Source organism: Vombatus ursinus, unplaced genomic scaffold (assembly GCF_900497805.2).
Source record: "Vombatus ursinus unplaced genomic scaffold, bare-nosed wombat genome assembly UNPS02011334.1, whole genome shotgun sequence".
Taxonomy (NCBI): Eukaryota; Metazoa; Chordata; class Mammalia; order Diprotodontia; family Vombatidae; genus Vombatus; species Vombatus ursinus.
In genome coordinates this window covers 8,186,452-8,208,799 of record NW_020951112.1, presented here as the reverse complement: position 1 = coordinate 8,208,799, position 22,348 = coordinate 8,186,452, and the positions used below count along the sequence as shown (strand labels likewise).

Genomic DNA, 22,348 nt, shown 5'->3' with positions numbered 1-22,348 from the left:
GCACTAGATCATCTCTAAAGCCCCTTTACAACCAGGAGCAGCTGTGCAGCTGGGGAACTGAGATTCAAAGCCTGCCTCAGAAACTTACCTCCGAATTGGCCTTAGACAAGTCATGGAATCTCTCTGGAACTCAACTTCTCCACTCAGCTATAAAAAGAGGGGCTTGGACTCAGTGCTGCTGAGGCGCCTTCCAGCTCTGGATCTGTGCTGGTAAATGCTCCTGGGCCCCAGATTCCTGTATATAGAATGACCAGGCTAGACTAGTCAGTCCCTGCCCGCTCTAGCATTCCATGATTCTGAGCCCTTGAAGATTCCTGAGGAGAGCAGGGATGAGGGACTGGCCTAAAAGGCTCATCACTGATCTGGCACTTCTTAGATCTCTCCTGCCGAGATGAATTTAGCTGGGGCTGCCTACTTGCCACAGTGGCAGAATCAGGCTATCTATAAAAATGAGTATTTTAACTCAAAGTCCTCATGACAACTAGAAATGGGAAAGCTTCCTTGTTGCAGTGTACTGATACGGAGTGGTGACTCTGAACCACACAATCTATCAGATAGGTTGCTTAGGTTATAGTACGTGTAAACGCATAGTCTGGTATGCAAAAAGAGACGAAGGCAAAGAAAGCTCTAGGTTTAGAGAAGCATTACAATGAAGACCATTAGACCTCATTTCAACTCTTGGAAATAAGACCTCAGTAAGTTGCTACATGCTCTTAGGAAAATCTCTTAATAATTTCTGGGGCTTAGTATTCCTGTCTATAAAATGAAGGGGGTAGGGTTGGACTGGGGGCTCAGTATTTGTAAAACTAGCAACATAACAGACCATATTAATAACCAGAGCAACAAAAATCATAGAGTATATCAGCAGATGCAGAAATGGCTTTTCGACAAGATACAAAATCCACTCTTATTTAAAACACTAAAAAACATAGTGAATAAATGGACCTTTCCTTAATATAAATAGTATTTATCAAAAATCAAGAGCCAACATTATATGCAATGGGGATATACTGGAAGTCTTTCCAATAAGATCAGGGGTAAAGAAAGAATGAATGTTTGTCTCTATCACTTTCTGATATAGAGCTAGAAATGCTAGCAATAAGACTAAAAAAATGAACTGAGAGAATAAGCACAGGCAAAGAGAAAACAAAATTATTACATTTTGTAGACGGATAGCAAACCTCAGAAAGACAACTAAAGAGTGAATCCTAAAGAGACAACTAAAGTTAATTGAAATAATAAATGCCTTCAGCAAAGCTGCAGGTATAAAATCAATCCACATAAATGGTTTTAGCCTCTCCCGGTCTATTGGTTGATTCCTTACTGCCTACAAACACGCCCATGTCTCCACCATCTTCAAAAAACTCTTACGTGAACCTCCATCCTCATTAGCTATTATTCCATATTTCTCCTCTCTTTTGTGACTAAACTCCTTGAGAAGGCCATCTATAATAGCTGCCTCTATTTCCTCTCCTCTCACTCTCTTCTTAACTCTCTACAGTCTGGCTTCTGGGCCTCTTCATTCAGCCAAAACTGCTCTCTCCAAAGTTATCAATGATCTCTTAATTTCCGGATCTAATGGTCTTTTCTCTATCCTCCTCCTTCTTGACCTCTCTGCAGCTGTCGATGCTATTGTTCACCCTTTTCTCTCTAATATCTCTCTAGGTTCATGATACAAACTCTCCTAGTTCTCCTCCTACCTATTTGACTACTCCTCCTTTGCTGGAATCACACCACAGGGCTCTGTCCTGGGCCCTCTTTTCTTCTCTCTCTATACTATTTCACTTAGTAATCCCATCAGTCCCATGGATTCAATGATCATCTCTATGTTGATGACTTTCAAATCTACTTATTCAGTCCTAATCTCTCTGTTGACCTCCAGTCTCAAATCTCTAATGGCCTACTGGACATCTTAAAGTGGAGATCTTGTAGATATCTTAAAATTAACATGTCAAAAACTGTAGTCTTTCCCCCAAATCCTCTCCTCTTCCCAACTACCTTAGTACTGTTGAGGGTATCACCATTCTCCTAGTCACCCAGGCTACCAAGCAATGTGTCATCCTCGACTCCTCACTTTCTCTAATTCTCCCAAGACCTGTCAATTCTACCTTCTGTCTGTCTCTGACATTGTTACCATCCTGGTGCAGGCCTTTATCACTTTGTGCCTGGTCTACTGCAATGGCCTGCTGGGTGGACTTCTGCTACAAGTCTCTCCCCACTGCAACCCATCAAAGTGATCTTCCTAAAGTGCAGGTCTGACCATGTTGGCTGACATGGTCACTCAATTCAATAAACTCCAGTGGCTCCCTATCACCTTCAGGATAAAATATAAAATCCTGTTAGATGTTTAAAGCCATTCACAACCTTCTCTGCTGCCCTTTTCCAGTCTTTCTACACCTTGCCCAACATCATATACTCTGTGCTCCAGTGACATTGTCATTCTTGCTATTCCTTGAATAAGACACTCCACCTCTGGGCTATAGGGATTTTCACACGCCTGGAATGTTCTTCCTCCTTGTCTCTACCTTCTACAGGAAGTCTTTTCTGATCTCTTTGATTCTGGTGTCTTCTCACTGTTTATTATTTCCAATTTATCCTGCACATGTCTTGTTTGTACACAGTTATTTGCATATATTATTTGCATGCATATCTTCCCTGTTAAGATTGTGAGCGCTCTTCTATTTAATAAACTTCCAGGTTTCTAATTATCTCTATGATCAAATACAAACTATTCTTGTTGGCATTTAAAGCCCTTCATCACATGGTTCCAACCTATCTTTCCAGTTTATTACGCATTCCTCTACTCCATACTACTCCACGGTTGAGGCAAACTAACCCTCTTGTCGTTCTTCATACATGATGCTCCATTCTCATCTCTATGCTTTTGCAGAGGCTGTCTCCCATGCCTTGAATGCTCTACTCCTCATACCCACCTCTTGGAATATCTAGTTTTCCTTCAAAGTTCAGTCCAAAGTTCAGACCTTCTACGTGAGATCTTTCTTGATCCCTAAGCTGTCCCCCAACTACCTTGTATTTATTTTTATTTTATATATCTAACAATGGTAGTGTAAACTTATACACATACATCTTGTTTCTCTCCCTTCAATAGGATGTAAAATCCTTGATAGTAGGGCTGTTTCATTTTTGTTTTTCTACCTCCAACTTAGTTTCTGGTATATAGTTGGTGCTTAATAAATGCTTACTGCTCTGTTGACTGAAGTATATATGATTGGGCCCTGAAAGTTAAATCTGTAGAGCACTTTATCACCACTCAGCACCTTTGAGCATCACAGACCACATATGACATCCAGAGGATATCTTATCCTACATATGCCATAGGGTCTTTTAATGGACCACCCCTTCACCTCCCAATCCCTGAATGACATCTGTCAGCACCACACATACGAACACCACTAAGGGAGATGGAATCACCAGTCAACTCTCTGCACACTTCTCAGTCTTAATGACCTCTCACTTCCCCATTTTCCTAACAATGCATTCTAAATTTCAAAGGATGGTAGAGTCCGATTAGGGTACTACATGGAAAGCAAACTTAGCTTAAATATTTATTCCTTTCCTACTAGATGGGGTGGAATTAGGTGAGTTACTCTCCCCCTGAGTTCATTGCTAATAACCTATAGTTTTCATTCAATGGTTTGGGTTATACTTTTTACAGTGATACTGAATAACAATAATCCTTCTTCTACAAGAAAGCCTTCTTAATATTTAAAGATATGTTGCAACCTCACTAAACCTTCTTTCTTTCAGTAAAAAATTCCAAGTTCCTTCAACCATATCTTATACCATGATTTCCAGACCCTTCACTATCTTGGGCTTTGCAGAAAGTGGCCTCCACTTCGTTTGTATCTCTAGACTACCATTATCCATTTCCATCCCAACTTCTGGTTGCAAATACTCCTCCTCCAACTCTTTTTAAACTCAAAATAGAGTTTAAAGACTTTCCATAAGCCAATCAATCTGAAGGCTATGAAATAATGATATTTCCAACTCAGCTATTTTGGGAAGGGGTAGAGGTGGCTCTGAGTCTGACTGGGGTGTGGGAGTGGAAAAAATGTGAGACCCATTGGTTACACAACTTATGCAGGTCCTTGAGGACACAGCGCTAATACACAAGTAGAACAAGCATGGCAGACAAAGTTGTCATCTTGTCACCAGCTTTAAATTTTTCTTGGCTATTCTCCACTTGAAGTACCCATTTATGCATTTATGGAGTTCTTGTCACCATAATACTCAGTGCAGGGGTCAGTGGCATTTTTGTGAGGATATGCCAGGCAGGCAGACTGAATTAAATAAAAGCGGAGTGTGTAAGGCAGAAAAGCAAGGCAGCTAGCACTGAGAAGATCCTGTCTATAACAGACACCCAATGGATTATAGACTTCTAGGATTCTAAAGCTGAAAAGGACCTGCAGGATCTAGACCAAGCTTTATTTAACAGATGGGGAATCTAAGGGGATAGAGAAGTTAGGTGATTTGTCCAAGGTCATCACACTGATAAGCAGCCAAGTTGAAACTTGAGCCCCGAGCTTTATGATTCTAAGGCCAATGCTGTATCCACTGGCACCAACTGAATTCCTTTGTTACCCATTCAGAAACAGTAGTAAAAGCAAGTTCATGGAGAACCACAGAGGGGAAAGTAGGGAGAGGTCTAGAGCAAACATATGGAAAGTGGTAGTCTGGGGCCAATTTACCAGTAAACCTGTTCTTATGTCTTACTCTGTGCAGGGTCTAGCTCGATGCAGCTAGGTGGCACAGCGGATAGAACACTGGATGTGGAGTCAGGAAGACCCGAGTTCAAACCCAGCCTGATACCCACTACCTTGGGCAAGTGGCTTAACTGCCGTTTGCCTCAGCTTCCTCGTTTGTAAAATGGGGATAATAACAGTACTCCACAGGGTTGTTTGATGATCAAATGCTATGATATTTGTAAAGCTCTTAGCACAGTGCCCGGGCACATAGTAGGTACTATATAAATGTTTATTCCCTCCTTGTTTTTCAAACCCAAATTTAGGTATTCCAACAAGTGGGCTTTTATATATGAGAATGAGAACTACATAGGAGGGTAGAATAGTAGATCTCAATAGCTGAGAATATTGGGCCAAATCTATTAAGATGGAATTTTAAAGGGATAAATGTAAAATTCCACACTTGACTCTAAAAAATAAATTTTAGAAATGCAGGATGGGAGTGATTTGTTTAGATAACTACATATATTAAAAAGATCTACAAGCTGGAGGTGACTACATGGCTTTCTGGTAGTCCAGTGATTCTGACTACAAAGACCTCTTAACAGATTTTCCTACCTCAGCTCTTTCCCTCCATTTCAATCTATAATTGCATACCAAGGCCAGAATAATTTGTTTTACGGAGACATTTGTTTATGACACTGCTGCCCCAAATCTTTAATGACTCTGTACTACCTACCAAATAAAGTTCAAACTCCCTTTACCCACTGTTCAAGACCTCTCACAATCTGGTACCATCTTAAATTTCCAGACTGCACCCCTGTACATACTCTAGACAAACTAACATTTTCTGTCTCCCTACATGTTTTTTTATGTCCTCTCACCTCCATACCTTGCTCATGCTTATTACCTATGCCCAAAAATCTTCTCTCTCCTTCCCTCCCCTTTCATTCTCTGCCTGTTGAATTACCTCATCCTTTAAAATTCAACTCAAATGCCACTTTTCTTCTATGTGACCTTATTCCTCAGACCTTACATTGTATTTTGCTTTGCAACTCTCTATTATTTAATACAGTGTACTATAGCTACTGTGTTTGTGTATTATTCCCTTAATAGAATGTCTCTCTATGAGGACGGGGACTATGTTTAATCTAACTTTTATATCTTCCCTCAGAAGATAGTATAGTGTTCTGCACCCTGGAGGTGCTTAATAAATATTTATGGAATACATAAATGAATGAATGATTAGTGACCCTTTGTTCAGGATGTTGTTAGTGGGATTCCTGTTCAAGCTTAGATGATCTCTGAAGTCAAAAAGGTGATGCCATGACTTGCAAGTGAATTGGATACTTACTATATACAATTAGTATATGAGAACACTGTGCAATATTAATTGATGGTTATGTTTAATATGGTTACTTTTCAACACAATCTGGCCAATTAGGTGTTTATGCTAATTTCAGTATGAATATGGTGAATCCCCAAGAACAGGGGGCCACCAGGTGGCCTAAAGAGGAGTGAATTTGTCTAGGTTAGAAACGGGGTTGGTTAAACTTCCAGGCCAACCAGCAGTAGGGTGGGCCCATGAATGGCTGTTATACTTCTATCCTGGGCAAGATAGGCAAACCCAGTTTCTAATAAATTAATCAATTTAAAAGTATTATAATTTCTATTTTGTAAGATTTTTATATTGATAGTATCACTGTTCCCTTCTTTTTGTACATGAATAATTAAAAATTGAAGAGCATGATCTCTAAGATCCTTCCTAATCCTAAGATTCTACAAATTTATCCTACTATCAATTATTTAGGGGTTGATTCTCAGTTTGGAGATTATTCAGGTACCTTGGTGATAGTTATTTATCTTTTTTCATTCTCTCTTGGATGTTCATTATCATTCCATTAGACTGGGCCAGGTCAGGGAAAAGAAACGACATTCCAATCAGTCATTTTGGCTACTTGTTAGTAGCTCTGGTAAAAAATGAAGAAGGAAGTCAATAATAATGACTATCTTCACCTCACTTACATAAATAACAGAGATGGCTGCAAGTAAAAAGGAATTCTATCAAATTCTAGAAATATTTTGAGTCATATTTAATACTGAAGTTCAGCGATTCTCATGCTATTTCAGGTTATGATTTACAACTGTCTTCCAAATAACCCCTCTATTCAAAAAGTAGCAGTATGCAATAAGATTTAGAATAAACAGCTTTAGAATTGGAAGGAAATTTTGAGGTCATTCTGGTTCAATTCCTTTATTTTCAGATAAAAACAGTGGAGGTTTAGAGGCTTTCCATGTGCCCATGAACACAGAAATATTGAGAAGGAGAACCAAGATTTGAACACAGGTCCTCTGACTACAAATCCAGTGGTTTTTCCTTTTATCATGCTCCACCCAAAGGTAGAGGAAGGGTGACTCAGTCCCCCGCTATTGATCATCCTCTTCTCTCAGATACACTCTCCTCTCTAGGTTTTTGTGACAGTGCTCTGTCCTCATTCTCATCATAGCTGTCTCTCCTCACTCCATCCTCTATAATAACCTATCATTCTATCTCTTCCTAGATAGTTTTCCTTCTTTTTAAAAAATTAATTAATTAATTTTTAGTTTTCAACATTCATTTCGACAAGATTTTGAGTTCCAAATTTTCTCCCCATCTTGCCTCTCCCCCACCCCAAGATGGTGTGCATTCTGAATGCCCCTTACCCTAATCTGCCCTCCCTTCTATCACCACCCTCCCCCCTTCTTCTTATCCCCTTCTCCTACTATTTTCCTGTAGGGCAGGATAGATTTCTATACTCCACTGCCTATATATCTTATTTCCCAGTTGCATGTAAAAACAATTTTTAACATTTGTTTTTAAATCTGAAAAGACTTGTATGGACTGATGCTGAGTGAAGACAGCAGAACCAGGAGAACACTGTACACAGTAAGTCATGTTGTGCAAAAACTAACATTGATAGACTCAGCCCTTCTCAGCAATGCAAGGATCCTTAAGTCATCTCCAAAGGTCTCATGATGGAAAATACTATCCACGTCCAAAGAAAGAACTATGGAGTTTGAATGCAGATCACAGCATACTATTTGCTATTTTTTTCTTCTGTTTTGTTTTGTTTCCTCTTTCTGGTGGTTCCTCCTATTGGTTCTAATTATTCCTTACAACATCACTAATGTGAAAATACGTTTAATAGGAAAACACATGTATAGCCTGTATCAGATTGTGCACTGTCTTGGGGAGGGGGAGAAAAATTTAAAACTCAAAAGCTTATGGAAGGGGCAGCTAGGTGGCGCAGTGGATAGAGCACTGGCCCTGAAGTCAGGAGGACCTCAGTTCAAATCCAGCCTCAGACCAAACACGTGACACTTACTAGCTGTGTAACCCTGGGCAAGTCATTTCACCCCAACTGCCAAAAAACAAAAACAAAAAAAAACTCCCCCCCCGCCAAAAAAGCTTATGGAAGTGATTGTTGATAAATCAAAATAAATTAATAAAAAAAATTTTTAAAATTTGTTTTTAAAGCTTTGGGTTCCAAATTCTCTCCCTTCCTTCCTCCCCACCCACCCTCACTGAGATGGCAAACAACCTGACACAGGTTACACACATGTAGTCATGCAAAACACTTCCATAGTAGTCATCTTGTAGAAAACCAACTAAATTTACCTTGACCCTATCCCCCCCCGTTTATTCTATTCTCCCTTTTGACCATGTCCCTCCTCAGAAGTGTTTGCTTCTGATTACCCCCTCCCCCAATTTGCCCTCCCTTCTATCATCTCCCCTTCTCTTATCCCCATCCCCCCTTATTTTCCTGTAGGGTAAGATAGATTTCCATACCAAATGAGTGTGTATGTTATTCCCTCCTTAAGCCAAATCTGATGAGAATAAGATTCACTCATTCCCTCTCACCTTCTCCCACTTCCCCTCCACTGTAAAAGCTTTTTCTTGTCTGTTTAATGTGAGATAATTTACCCCATTCTATCTCTCCCTTTCTCCTTCTCCCAGTATAATCCTCTCTCACCCCTTAATTTAATTCTCCAGATATCACCCATTCATCTTCAACTCACCCTGTGCTCTCTATCTATCTGTCTATCTATATATACATATATTTTTTCCCCTCCAACTACCCTAATACTGACAAAGGTCTCAGGAGTTACAAATACATCTTTCTATGTAGGAATGTAAACAGTTCAATCTTAATAAGTCTCTTATGATTTCTCTTTCCTGTTTACCTTTTCATGCTTCTCTTGAGTCTTGTATTTGAAAGTCAAATTTTCTATTCAGCTTTGGTCTTTTCATCAAGAATGCTTGAAAGTCCTCTATTTCGCTGAATTACCATTTTTCCCCTGAAGGATTATACACAGTTTTGGTGGGTAGGTGATTCTTGATTGTAATTCTATCTCCTTTGCCCTCTGGAATATCATATTCTAAGCCCTGCGGTCCCTTAATGTAGAAGCTGCTAAATCTTGTGTTAACCTGACTGTATTTCCACAATATTTGAATTGTTTCTTTCTGGCTGCTTGAAATATTTTCTCCTTGACCTGGGAACTCTGGAATTTGGCCATAATATTCTTAGGGGCTTTCTTTTGGGGCTCTCTTTCAGGTGGTGATGGGTGGATTCTTTCCATTTCTATTTTACCCTCTGGTTCTAAAATATCAGGGCAGTTTTCCTTGATAATTTCTTGAAAGATGATGTCTAGGCTCTTTTTTTGATCATGGCTTTCAGGTAGTCCAATAATTTTTAAATTATCTCTCCTGGATCTATTTTCCAGGTCAGTTGTTTTTCCAACGAGATATTTCACATTGTCTATTTTTTCATTCTTTTGGTTTTGTTTTACAATTTCTTGATTTCTTATAAAGTCATTAGCTTCCATTTGTTGGATTCTAATTTTTAAGGAAGTATTTTCTTCAGTGAGCTTTTGGACTTTTCCACTTGGCCAGTTCCGCTTTTGAAGGCATTCTTCTCCTCACTGCTTTTTGGACCTCTTTTGCCATTTAGGTTAGTCTATTTTTTAAGGTATTATTTTCTTCAGTATTTTTTGGGGGTCTCCTTTAGCAAGCTGTTGACTTGTTTTTCATGATTTTCTTGTATTACTCTCATTTCTCTTCCCAGTGTTTCCTCTACTTCTCTTACTTGCTTCTCAAAATCCCTTTTGAGCTCTCCCATGGCCTGGGGACCAATTCATATTTTTTTCTTGGAGGCTTTGGGTATAGAAGTTTTGACTTTGTTGTCTTCTTCTGGTTGTATGTTTTGATCTTCTTTCTCACCGAAGAAAGATCCTATGGTCTGACTTTTTTTGTGCTGTTTGCTCATGATCCCAGCCAACTATTTGACTTTTAAACTCTTTATTAAGGTAGGGGTCTGCTTACAGTGTGGAGAATGTACTGTCCCAAGTTCTGAAGGTTTTGTGCAGCTGTTTTCAGAGACATTTCTAGGGACCTGTTAAATTTTCTGTTCTTCCAAGGTGGTATGATCAAGAGTAAGGTGTTTATTCCTTTCCTGGTCTATACTCTGGTCTATGAGTGACCACAAGCCCTCTTTTCTGCCTTGGAACTGTGAGGAGAATTCCCTCTCCACCACGCCAGCACTCCTCCTCGCCCCAGGACTGCCACCCAGAACTGTGACCGAGATCCAAGCACAGGCAAAGCAAGAGAAGCCTGCCTTAGCACCAGCAAAAAGATCCCTGCAATCCCCTTCTGATCAGCCACTGGATTCCCCCTTTGTCTGTGGGCCGAGAGCTCCAGAAGCAGTTACCACCCCAGTACTGCACCAGGACTGGGGCTGGGCCTGAGCTTCTGTCTCACCGTGGTCCAACAGACCTTTCTTATTGACCTTCTAAGTTTTCTTTGGCGTTTGTGGGTTGAGAAATCTGGAAACCAACACAGCTGCCCGTGACTGAGTCCCCTGAGGCCTGCTCCAGGTTCACTGAGGCCAGGTTTTTGCCTGCGGGGGCCCATGCTAAACTGTGCTCCTCTCTCAGCCTGGCACAACAGACTTTTCCAATCAATCATCCAGGTTGTCTTAGGCTGGAAATTTGTTTCACTCTGTTTTTTTGTGGGTTCTGCTGCTCTAGAATTTGTTTAGAGCCTTTTTTTTTTTGGCCTTTTGGTGAGGCAACAGGGGTTAAGTGACTTGCCCAGGGTCACACAGCTATTAAGTGTTAAGTGTCTAAGGCCGGATTTGAACTCAGGTCCTCCTGACTCCAAGGCCAGAGCTCTATCCACTGCGCCAGCAAGCTGCCCCTAGAGCCATTTTTTTACAGGTATTTGGAGAGATTTGGGGGAGAGCTCAAGCAAGTCATTGCTTTTACTCTGCCATCTTCCATCTCTTTCCTTCTAAACCTATTCTTTGTTCCTCATTATGACTTCTAGTCTCTCTATCCTTTCCTGCTCTCCTAGACCACGACCCTTATTCTGGCTTCACTTTCTTCCCTTCCCAATCTGTATTCTGCAGTAATTAGTTCAATGGGATCCTGTCTTCTATTCTTGAATTCTCTGCCTTCTTGTCCTCTCATAACTAATGCCTTGCCAAACTTCAACTCTGGATTACTCAAACCATTTGCTATTTCTGCTCTCCTCACATGCTGATGAATGGTGCTCCAGAGGCTCTCTAAGATTTCCAGGATCAAACAGGAACTCATCTTCACAACCCAGCCCCTTCCTGCCTTTGCAGTCTTCCTGCACCTTCCACACAACCATGTCCTCTGTGATCTAGTGACACTGGCCTCCTTGCAGTCTCTCAAACACAGCCCTCCCGTCTCTAGACTATGGGCATTTTCACTGGCTGTCCCAGTGTTTGAAATGTTCCGCCCCTCACCTCCCCCTCTTGGCATCCTGGGCTTTCTTCCAAGATGCAGGTCAAGTCCTACCTTGTGGAGTAGTGCCCAACTTTCTGTGTTTCCACATGTTTCTTTTTGGGTGCAGCAAACCACCCAAATTGGATGAGTGACTCTGCTTCAAAATGCCACCATGGCCACTGGGGTGAGGGAGAGAGAACTCTCTATGCCATTCCATTGCCTTCTGGTAGAGGGACAGGAGTCAAACTCCACATAGCTGCTTCCTGCCTCATATTTCCTCAATTGCTTTTAAGGCTGGGAGGCTTAGCTTTTTAAAGATCATCTGTAGCCAATCTTTTGCCAAACAATGGTGGTTATCTTTCCAGTTTCATCAGGGAAACTTCTTCACACTTCATAAAGGGCTAACCAGACACAGACGTGTCTTTGCAGTTCATTTAACACATCAACTCTATTATCTGCCCCTTGATATCTGTGATTATATCATCTGAGCTGAGAGGGGAAATCAATCATCAATCAAACTCCCCTCCCTAGATAGATATACATTTTTTGGGTGGAGGGAAAAATAAAAGGAAAGAAGTGGGGGAGAGAGAGAAGAAGGGAGGAGAACAAAGAAGGGGAGGGGGGGAGAGATGAGTCCCTTTTTAAGGTCTACTGAATGGACCCTTCCTCCTGATTTAGTGAACAGTCTTATCTAAAGCAGCTTTTTTTTTTTGGTGAGGCAATCGGGGTTAAGTGACTTGCCCAAGGTCACACAGCTGCTATGTGTCAAGTGTTTGGTCTGAGGCCGGATTTGAACTCAGGTCCTCCTGACTTCAGGGCCGGTGCTCTATCCACTGCACCACCTAGCTGCCCCACTAAAGCAGCTTTGATTTAGCAAGGGGCTCTCTTCTGATATAAACAGCATTATGTTTATAGTCTATAATAGTCTATAGGTGAGAGACAGGCCTTTGCTTGTGTGGGAGCGAAGTTGTGAGAATGAAGTTTGGAAAAAGTTTGCTGTGAGTCACAAATCTGGATAGCTTTTCAGATTAGCTAGAAAATTTTTTCAGGGGGCTTATGAAGTTACCAAAGGACTATGAAGCACATTCTAACTGTATACAAAGCCAGTGTTTTGTGTGTGTCATTAGCTGGGATAACATGAGTTTGGAGGCTGATAGTTTAAATTAGGAAATATTCTAGTCATGTCTGGACACCTGTGACTCACTCACTGTTGCTTGGGCCCTTAATCTTGGACTGTTTAGTGAGTGAAATTGTAGGTTACCATCACCTGTGGGAGCAAACAAGATTTTTCTGATTGATGAGGACAGGACTATGACTTAGCTATAGCCATGGGTTTCCAGAACTGAGTCAAGAGAGCTCTAGATTAAGGGAAGGAAAGTGAAGAGAGGATTTTTTATTGGAGACAGTCAGAGATCATCAAGAGAAAATAATATCTGAGAGTCAGGTCACAGAGGGAAGCAGGATATGAAGTTGGGCAGGAAAGTCAGTCTGTGGCATTTGCTCATGAAACTGGGGCCTGCAGACCATGTGCAGATATCTTTGAGAAAAGCTAGTACTTTTTTTAATGTCCTACAGCTGTGCTGGCAGCAAGACCTAGATGCAAACCCCAAATTTTATGCCCTGAAAACCTAAGCCTTTCCTCCTATCCTCTCAACTACTTCTTACAGGGCCTTCCTCTAGATAGCATCCCTTTTCCCTCATGTATGTTCAGTTTCTCCCTCCCTCCTGGCTTCTTTCCATCTGGTTGAAGAGAACATTCTCAGTTTTTCCCAGTCTTACAAAAACAAAAACTCTTCCCTTGACCCTCCTACCACAATTAGCTAATGGTTGATTTCTTTCTTTCCCATCACTGTCAAAACTCTGAAACTAGCTATACTTAATTCTCTATGTTCTCCATACATTTAAAGAATCCAAGCAAGAAAATTCTTAGAGGAAATAAAAGAAGAGCTAGGAACAGTTAAAAAAAATCTAGGAAGAACTGAAACCAGAACTGAATGATACAATCAAGAGGAAATAATGGGCAGTATCTAGAATAGGGAATCTGAAAACAAAAAAGGCAGAACCAAAAGAAGAAAACAAATGAAGATAAAATCATAGACAATGCAGTAAAAGTGGAAAATCTTGCTCAGAAAATAACTAATCTATAAAATGATCAGGAAAAGCGATAAACCTAAAGGATAGCTCAAAATGTGATGATGATACTCCAGACAACTTAGACAAATAAAAGGATGAGCTCACTTTTTTAATTTGAGGAAAAATATTATTATAATATTTCAATTCAGATTCTAATTATATATTTGTGATTGCATATAATATAACACATTAGAATATTGTTTCAAAATTTTTTTTAATATTGAGGAAAATCCTATGAAGACCAGAAAAGGGCCATTCAACTTTGTGATAAACCAAAATGTAGCTACAATAATAAAACATACATTACTGTAAATTACACACAAACACACTGAAACATTAAAGATGGTCTCCATTAAAAAGACTTCCCACTGTTAGCACCTCTGTAGAAATTATTAGAAATAAAAATTAATGGTTTGATTGCATGATTGTGGGACAGAAAGTCTCCAATATAAAAGAAAGCAATTTGAAAAAATGTTTGCAGTAAAATGTATCAGATAAAAAATATGATACTCAGAATCTACAGGAAATAATATATAGTTATAAAAGTAATATTTACTATCCAAAGAAGTGGTCAAAGAATATAAATAATTTTTGAAGGAGAAAATGTAAATTAATGAGCTTTTGAAAAGATATTCATAAGATCTGATAATCAAATAAGTCCTACCTTAAGCAATGTTAACATGCCACATGATATTCATAAAATTGTCAGAATTAACGAAAATTAATAAAAAATCTTTTGTTGGCAAGACTGTAGCAAAAATAGGTACTATTGCATATACAATAGTTCTAATGATTGAGGAATAGCTGAATTTTTTTTGGCATATAAATACAATGACATTCTAGTATACCAGAAGAAATTACTATATAGAGAATATAAGACCTTTTCTTTTCCCACTTTCAGGGAGCTTGTCGCTAATGGTAGAGGGGTTTGAAGTTTGGAAGCATTTTCAGTAGCTCTTTGACGGGCCCCCAGTTGTCGACATGCCACAGAACAAATACATAAAGTTATACCAAAAACAGTATGGCTACCGCTTGGATTATCATGAAAAAAAGAGAAAGAAGGAAAGTCAAGAGGCTCATGAATGTTCAAAGAAAGCAAAGAAAATGACTGATTAAAGGCCAAACTCTACCATAAACAGCGTCATGCTGAGAAGATTCAGATGAAAAAGACTATCAAGATGCATAAAAAGAGGAATACCAAGAGAAAGAAGGATGAAAAAATTCCCCAAGGAGCAGTGCCTGCATATCTGCTGGACAGAGAGGGACAATCCTGAGCCAAAGTCTTTTCCAACATGATTAAACACAAACGAAAAGAGAAAGCTGGTAAATGAGAAGTGCCCTTGACAAAAGTCCACACCCAGGGAGAAACAGAAGTGGTAAGGTTATTTGTATAGGAAAGAGAAAGAAAAAGGCTGAAGAGAATGATAACCAAAGTCTGTTTTGCTGGGGATGGCTTTACTTGAAAACCACCGAAATACGAAAGATTTATTAGGCCAATGGGTTTGCATTTTAAGAAGGCTCATGTAACTCAGCCTGAACTTAAAGCCACTTTTGCCTACCTATACTTAGTGTGAAGAAGAATCCCTCCTCTCCACTACATACACCTTTAAGTGTTATTATGAAAGGGACTGTCATTGAAGTCAATGTGAGTGAGCTGGGCCTTGGGACACAAAGAGGCAAAGTTATCTGGGGAAAATATGCACAGGTTGCCAACAACCCAGAAAATGATGGATGCATAAATGCTGTCTTGCTTGTTTGATTGACTTAAGTTCTACATCTTTGAAAATTATTAAAGATTCTACAATATATCAAGAAAACCACAACAGTTACTATGTTGAACAGTGACAAAAGCAAACCAAAAACCTCCACATTGGTTGGTTTGATTTGAGGTTAACTTGGAAAAGAGATGAGATACAATTTTCTATTCTTTTATAAGACTTTTTCCCATTTTGAAGTGGTAATAACAAAAGCCGGTAGCTACAAAAAAAAAAGAATATGAGGAGATAAGTAAACGTGGATGAAATGAGGCAAACTAAGTTCAGCAGAAGATACATATATATACACACATATACATATAACTTTAAAAAATGGTAACAAACACTTTAAAAGTAAACAGTTGGATTTAGAAGGGTTTATATAACAAATAAATTGGTAAACATTTTACTTTTTGAGTCAAACACTAAAAAGCTGTGATTCTGAGGCTTTATTTGGAGATTTACTCCATATTTTATTTTATTAGTTGTATTGGTTGAGACTGTATCATTCAGCATTTCACCCTTCCCTCTAGTCTCAGAGGAAGAAATGGCCTTTTCTTTGCTAGAGCTAACACCTCTACCTGTCCCTCAATATAATTCCACTGCACTGTTTCTGTGCCTATATGCTGTCCTTCCCCCTCTCTCTCATACAGCTTCCATTTTTCCTTCTCTACTGTTTATTTCTCCTCACCCTAAAAATATGCTCAAGTTTTCCTAAATCCTTTAAAAAAAGGCTTCTCTTTACAGCAGTATCCCTCAAGCTACCCATTCTGTGTCCTCTACCAACTTCATTGCCAAGTTCCTAGGAAGAATAATCATCACTCACTTTCTCATCACCCACCCTCTACTGAAGTCCTACTTACTGTCTGATTTCTGGCCCCACTACTCCCCTGAAACAACTTTCGCCAAAGTCACTGGTGACCTCTTTCTAACAAAATCCAATGGCTTTTCTTCCGTTCTCATCTTTCTTGACTTCTCTATGGCATACGGCACTCCTTTATTTTCTCTTTGCTCCTGGATTCTGTGACACAGCACTCTGGTGGCTTTTCTTTTAACTTTCTGCTCCCTCTTCAGTTCGTTGTGGGCTTATGATGCTGCTTCCACTTTTTAAACGTGGATAATTCCCCAAAATTCAGTCTTTGACCCTCTTTTTCACATTTTTCACTTAGGATCTCATCTATGTCATGATTCAATTATCAGCTCCCTGCAGATAACTCCTAACCTCTCCCCAAAGTGTCAGTCCCATTACTTACAACTGCCTATTGAATATCTTTAGCTGGATGCCTTGAGAGCCTTTCGAATGTGACCCCTTTATTCACGTGCAGAACATATTACGTCCTTACCCATAAAGCCCTTAATGACCTGTCCCCCTCCTGACTTTCCAGTCTTCTTTCCCTTTGCTCTTTCCCTGAACTCTGTGATTCAGTGACACCAGCCTTGCTATGCTTCACACAGGATATTCATTCTATCATCTGAACTCAGGCGTTTTCACTGATTGCCCCTATGCCTGGATCTCCTTCCCTCTGCATCTCTGCCTCTTGGCTACTCTGGCTTCCTTCAAGTCTCAGCTAAAATCTCCTTTTTTGCAGGAGGCCTTTCCTAGTTCCTTAACCTCAATGCCTTTTCTCTGAAATTATCTCCAATTTATCCTGTGTATATCTTGTTGGTACATTGACCATATGATCTATTCACATGTTGTCTCCCCCATTAGACTGAGAGCTCCTTGACAGCTTTTGCCTTTCTCTGTATGCCCACCACTCAGTACAGAGGCTGGCACATAGTAGGCACTTAATAAATGCTTACTGACTTGACTCCATCTCTCAGAATACTTATCTTCCTTGAAGGTTTTGCTTAGATCCAACCTTCACAGTGAAGCCTTCCCTGGTCAACCCAAATGGTCTCCTCCTCAAACTATCTTTTTTAGCTGTGTATGTGTTCTATCACCCAGTACAAAGTAAGCTTTTTGAGAGCAAGGAATGTGTATCATTCTCATCTTTGTATCCACAGCTCCTTGGACACAGTGGGGGCTTAATGAATTACTGAATTTATTTTATTGAACTGAATTGAACCTGTTAATAGTACCACCATTCTTTTAGGCACATAGGCTAAATAACCTTGAAGTCATTTGACTTTTGACTTTTTCTCATGGTATCCATATAAATTAGTAGCCAAACCTGTAGTTTATATTTCTGTAAGTCAAATCAAAAAGTCTTTATTAAGCACCAACTATGTGGCAGGCACTCTAAGTAAGCACCAGGGGTACAAAGAGAAGTGAAAACCAGCCAATGCTCTCAAGGATCTCACAGTCTAATAGGGGAGACAACACACAAATGACTGTGCACCCAAATCTACACAGGACAAATTGGAGAGGGAAGGCATCACCATTAGATTTTATCTGTAACTTAAAGGAAGACAGGCAAGTTCCAGGCATGCAGAAGAGCCAGTGAAAACAGAGTCCAGAAATGGAGTATCAAATGCAAGGCACAGCAAAGAGACCAGTGTCAATGGATCCTGAATGAGAGTAAAGTGTGAGAAGACTAGAAAGGCAGAAGGGGCCACATTAGGAAGGTCTTAAAAAGCCAAATAGAGGACTGAATATTTAATCCTGCACATAGGGAGCCACATCACTTTATGGAAAAGGATTGTGACATGGTCAGACTAGTGCTTTAGGAAGATCAATCTGACAGCTGAGTAGAGGATGATTTATTTGGAAGAGCCTTGAGGCATGGAGACCAAGGAACAGAGGTGAGTTCCACCATCCAGAAGGGCACATTCTAAGGATCCTGAGGATGACACACTTAGTCAGTGCAAAGCAGAACAGAATCAAGCACGAGCATATCCCAGTCTGGGTCCAGGCTAACCCCATGGTATGTGAAAAGGAGGTGATGATTACCAGGGACTGACAAAGGTTCACCAAAAACAAGCCTAATCTCATTTCTTTTTCCTCTGGTCACCGGGTCAAAAAATGTCATAGACGTAATACATATGAATTTCAGCATACAACTGACAGAATTTCTCATGATATTCTTTGGGCTAGATGACAGTACAGTTAGATGGATTTAGAACTGGCTGAATTACTAGACCCCAACAGTGGTATAATCAATGGCAATGTAAAATAAGGTCTCTAGTAGAGTACAATAGGACTCCATTTTTATCCTTGGCCTATTAAATACTTGCATTTATGACATGGATGAAAGTATAGATGGCAGGCATACTAAATTCACAGATGGCATGAAACAGGGAGGGACAACTAACAAACTGGATGACAGAATTAGTACACAAAATTATTCTGACAGGTTGGAATGATGGGCTGAAGATAAGATGACATTTAATAGGGATAAATTAAAGGCCTACATGCCTACATGCCTAACAATGCCTTGTTAACTCCTTATTTCATTCCCTACGGTGACTACTCCAAACCACTTTTTTTTCTATCCAACAAGCATTCAACCACTCCCCTTTATCTCTCCCCAAGATTTATGGCAGATAAATTAGCCTTCCACTTCATTGACTCGAATTCCTTTAAGTCCCCTCCTTCAGTCCTGAAAACTTTTCAGTAGCATCATCTACTCTCTTTTTCCCACTGATTACAGAATTAAGCTCTAGATAACACTTCATTTTTTTTTTTAACTATGTCATTGGTCTCATTTCCTTCTGCCTCGGTCAGTAACTTGTTTCATCTTGTGAATCTCACTCTCTCCTTCTCTACGGCTTCTCATGATCTGCCTTTAATCATGAGGAAGTCTTTACTATTCTAAAAAGTCTTTCCATGACAATTTTATTCCTTTCCAAATACTGTTACATTCTTCTCCTGAAAGAGCCAGTAAAAGAGAAAAGGTAAAAAAAAATTAACATAGAATTTGTTAGACTCAAGAGGAAAACCTGAATATTATGGTGTCTCTGAAGCCAAGGGAAGAAAGGATATGTAAAAAGAGAAGGTGGTCAACAATGTCAATTGCTGCAGAGCTCAAGAAGAATGAGGACTGATATGAATGATCACATGAGTGATATTTAAAAGAGCAATTTCCATAGAGAAATGGGGGCAAAAACTAGACTTCTAGGGATTCAGGAGACAATGGATGATGAAGAAGTGAAGACATTGGGTGCAGACATCTTTAAGAAATTTAGCAGTGAAAGGCATAAGAAAGATGTAGCAGTATCAATATTCTTCCAATGAATAAATGAATGAAAAAGCAAGAAATTTAGCCATGAAGGGGAAAAAGGAAATAGGATAACAGTCAGTGAATGTGGTAGGATCCATCCTAAAGGAAGGAGGAAGACTTGATTGTGTTTGCAGACATCAAGGAATGAGCCAATAGATTGGGAAAACAGGGTGAGAGAGAGTGAAGATGATAGTGGGAGTAACCTACTAGAGAAAAGAGATAGGGATGGAATCAAAGGTGCATGTAAAGGAATTAATTTTGGCAAGCAGAAAGACCACTCTCAAACTGGAATGAAGGAGGAAATAGAAGGGGACCAATTTAGAGAGATGTAAAATGAGGAGGAGAGAAGAAGACGGAATTTTCTTGAGGCAAAATGGCCTCAAATTTTTCAGGGAAGTAAAAGATAAGGTCCTCAGCAAAGTGGATGAAGGGAGAGAAAGGCATGGGAAGCTTCAGGAGGGAAGAAAAGATTTATAATAGCTGCCATGATGACTATGATAGGGAATCAATTAGGAAGGTATGTAAGTGTTGCCTTGCTGTGGTGAGGGCCCAGTTGAGATTGCCTAACATGAACTGATACTGCACCCACTTAGAATGGTTTTGCTATTTTCTCCAGTTCCATTTAGCAGCATGTGAGTAAAAGTGAAGGAGGGAAATAAAGGAGTGATGTATGGTTGGGATTTGGCAAGGCATGATCAGCATTAGGACAGGGGAGCAAGGGATTCAAGAATATAATGTAGAGTTGAATTGGCTCAATAAGGGGTCAGAATTTGGAAGGCAATAGAGTACAGCTGCGGGTAGATCTGGAGTGGGGCATTGTAGGGGCAAGGTTAAAGGAGATCAGAATTAGGGAGCAGACAGCTGAGGCTGGGGACCTGGGGGTTAGTTCTCTGGCATCCAGGGTTCACTGTCACAAGAACTTCTACAATTGCTGAGATGCTGAAGGAGAAGTATTTCTCTGTTTATTGCTAGGATTCATTCAGACCAAGGAAAAGACTTTAAAAGCCAGTTACTCGAGGAGGTGTCAGCGTGAACAAGAATCAAAAAGGCCAGAACCATGCCTCACTCCCTTCTCTTAAGATCTGTAGTATGAGAACGTTAACAAAAGGCTGCAGAGCACGTGGAGCCCCTGAGGCTCAGTGGTATTAACATGAGAAACCAAGGTACTTCAGACACATAACCCTTTGGACACTTCTTTGGCAGAGCTCTCCCTAAAATGGGTTTAGGGGCACAGGATCCCCATAAGGGAATTAAGCAGTTATGTAGATAAAATTCTCTTTACTTAATGACTGTGATCTCAAGTTAAGCTATTACCAATTATCTCTAAGGTTTTTCCTTGTGAACAAGCAATCATGACTCAGCATTGGGCAACTTAACTTCTGAAAAGAACCATAAATAATCCTTTTGCCACAAAACCAAACATAGATTAACTAAGTTAAATAATCAGATACTACCAATATAGGTTAGAAAAACAAAACTGATTTCTTCACAACCAGAAAAGAGATTTTTATTGAAGAAAGAAATTCTATTCTCAGGTTTATTTAATCACTGTTTGCTTTTTGGGACTTGTAGTTTCTCTGGATAATTTTCATTGACGAATGTGAATGGCCTTCCTTCAACTAAAGGGCTTTTAAAAAATGTACTGTTGTAGTCAGATTGCCATCTTTCTTATAAAGCAGTTGTGTCTGTGGCCTGACCCCCTGCAGTTTAAGTGTCATCAACCAGAATCCATCATTGGTTAGAAAGATGGATTGTATCTCACCTTTCTCGGGCTAGCCAGTTGTGGGGTTAGTATACAACACAACTGCTCCTATTCTTATCCCTCCCAACAACCCTCCGTTCTGCTCCCTCTCTCCACTGTCCAAGCTTCCAGTCTTCCCCACTCTGAGTTGGGTATAAGCCCCTCAGGGCAGTTATAATCTAAGCATTACCTGGGCACCCATAACAGCAGCTGCATAGGTGCCATTGGGAAAATACCACCACCACCATCACTACCACCAGAATGCCCATTCCCAGACCACTTCATGGTACAGGCAGGCTGTTGGAGGGCTCCATGATCTGAGACAATGAGAAGTGAGAAAAACCCCACATCGCCTCTGTTCTTAGGGCACAGTGTCACAGTATGAGCAGGATAGGCTGGAATCTGCGGTGCACATGTCATTACGTTACCTTTCCCCCAAACCCACCCTTTTTCTAAACTTCTCTCTTCCTGCTGAGAGCATGACCATCCTTTCAGTCCCCCGGGTTCAATGCATTCTTGGACTCCTCAACTTTCTCACTCCACATATCCAACAGCTGCCAAATCTTGTTATTTCTACCTCCATATCTCTCTATAATCTGTCTCCTTTCATATGGCTGCCATCCCAGTTCCGTCTTCATCACCTCTCACTTGAACTATTGCAAAAACATCCTAATTGGTTTCCTTGCTTCAAGCTGTTCCCCTCTTCAACCCATCTCCTACACAGATAATAAAGTGATTTTCCTAAAGCCCAGGCCTTACCACATCATCCTTTAATCAATAAATTCCAATGCCTCCCAACTGACTCTAGGATCAAATACTATTTCATCTGTAAGTCATTTTTTAAAATTCTTCTAATTTTGGTGTACATATAATATACTTTATAAAAAGATATGTAAATGTTCGATGTTTATTCTTAAACTTTTTTTTACTGATACAGTACATGATCAAAAAAGCTTATGGGGGGCAGCTAGGTGGCGCAGTGGATAGAGCATTGGCCCTGAAGTCAGGAAGACCTGAGTTCAAATCCGGCCTCAGACCAAACACCAGACACTTACTAGCTGTGTG

The 22,348-nt window shown here is 40.1% G+C and overlaps 1 protein-coding gene and 1 pseudogene across 5 annotated transcripts in view; one reads left to right on the top strand and one right to left on the bottom strand.

The window, feature by feature from the left end:
- Window positions 1–22,348, bottom strand: part of NTN4 (netrin 4) — a 225,053-nt gene that overhangs the window by 106,947 nt on the left and 95,758 nt on the right. The gene's annotated exons all lie outside the window — the stretch shown is intronic.
- LOC114038491 lies at window positions 14,607–15,384 on the top strand (annotated as a pseudogene).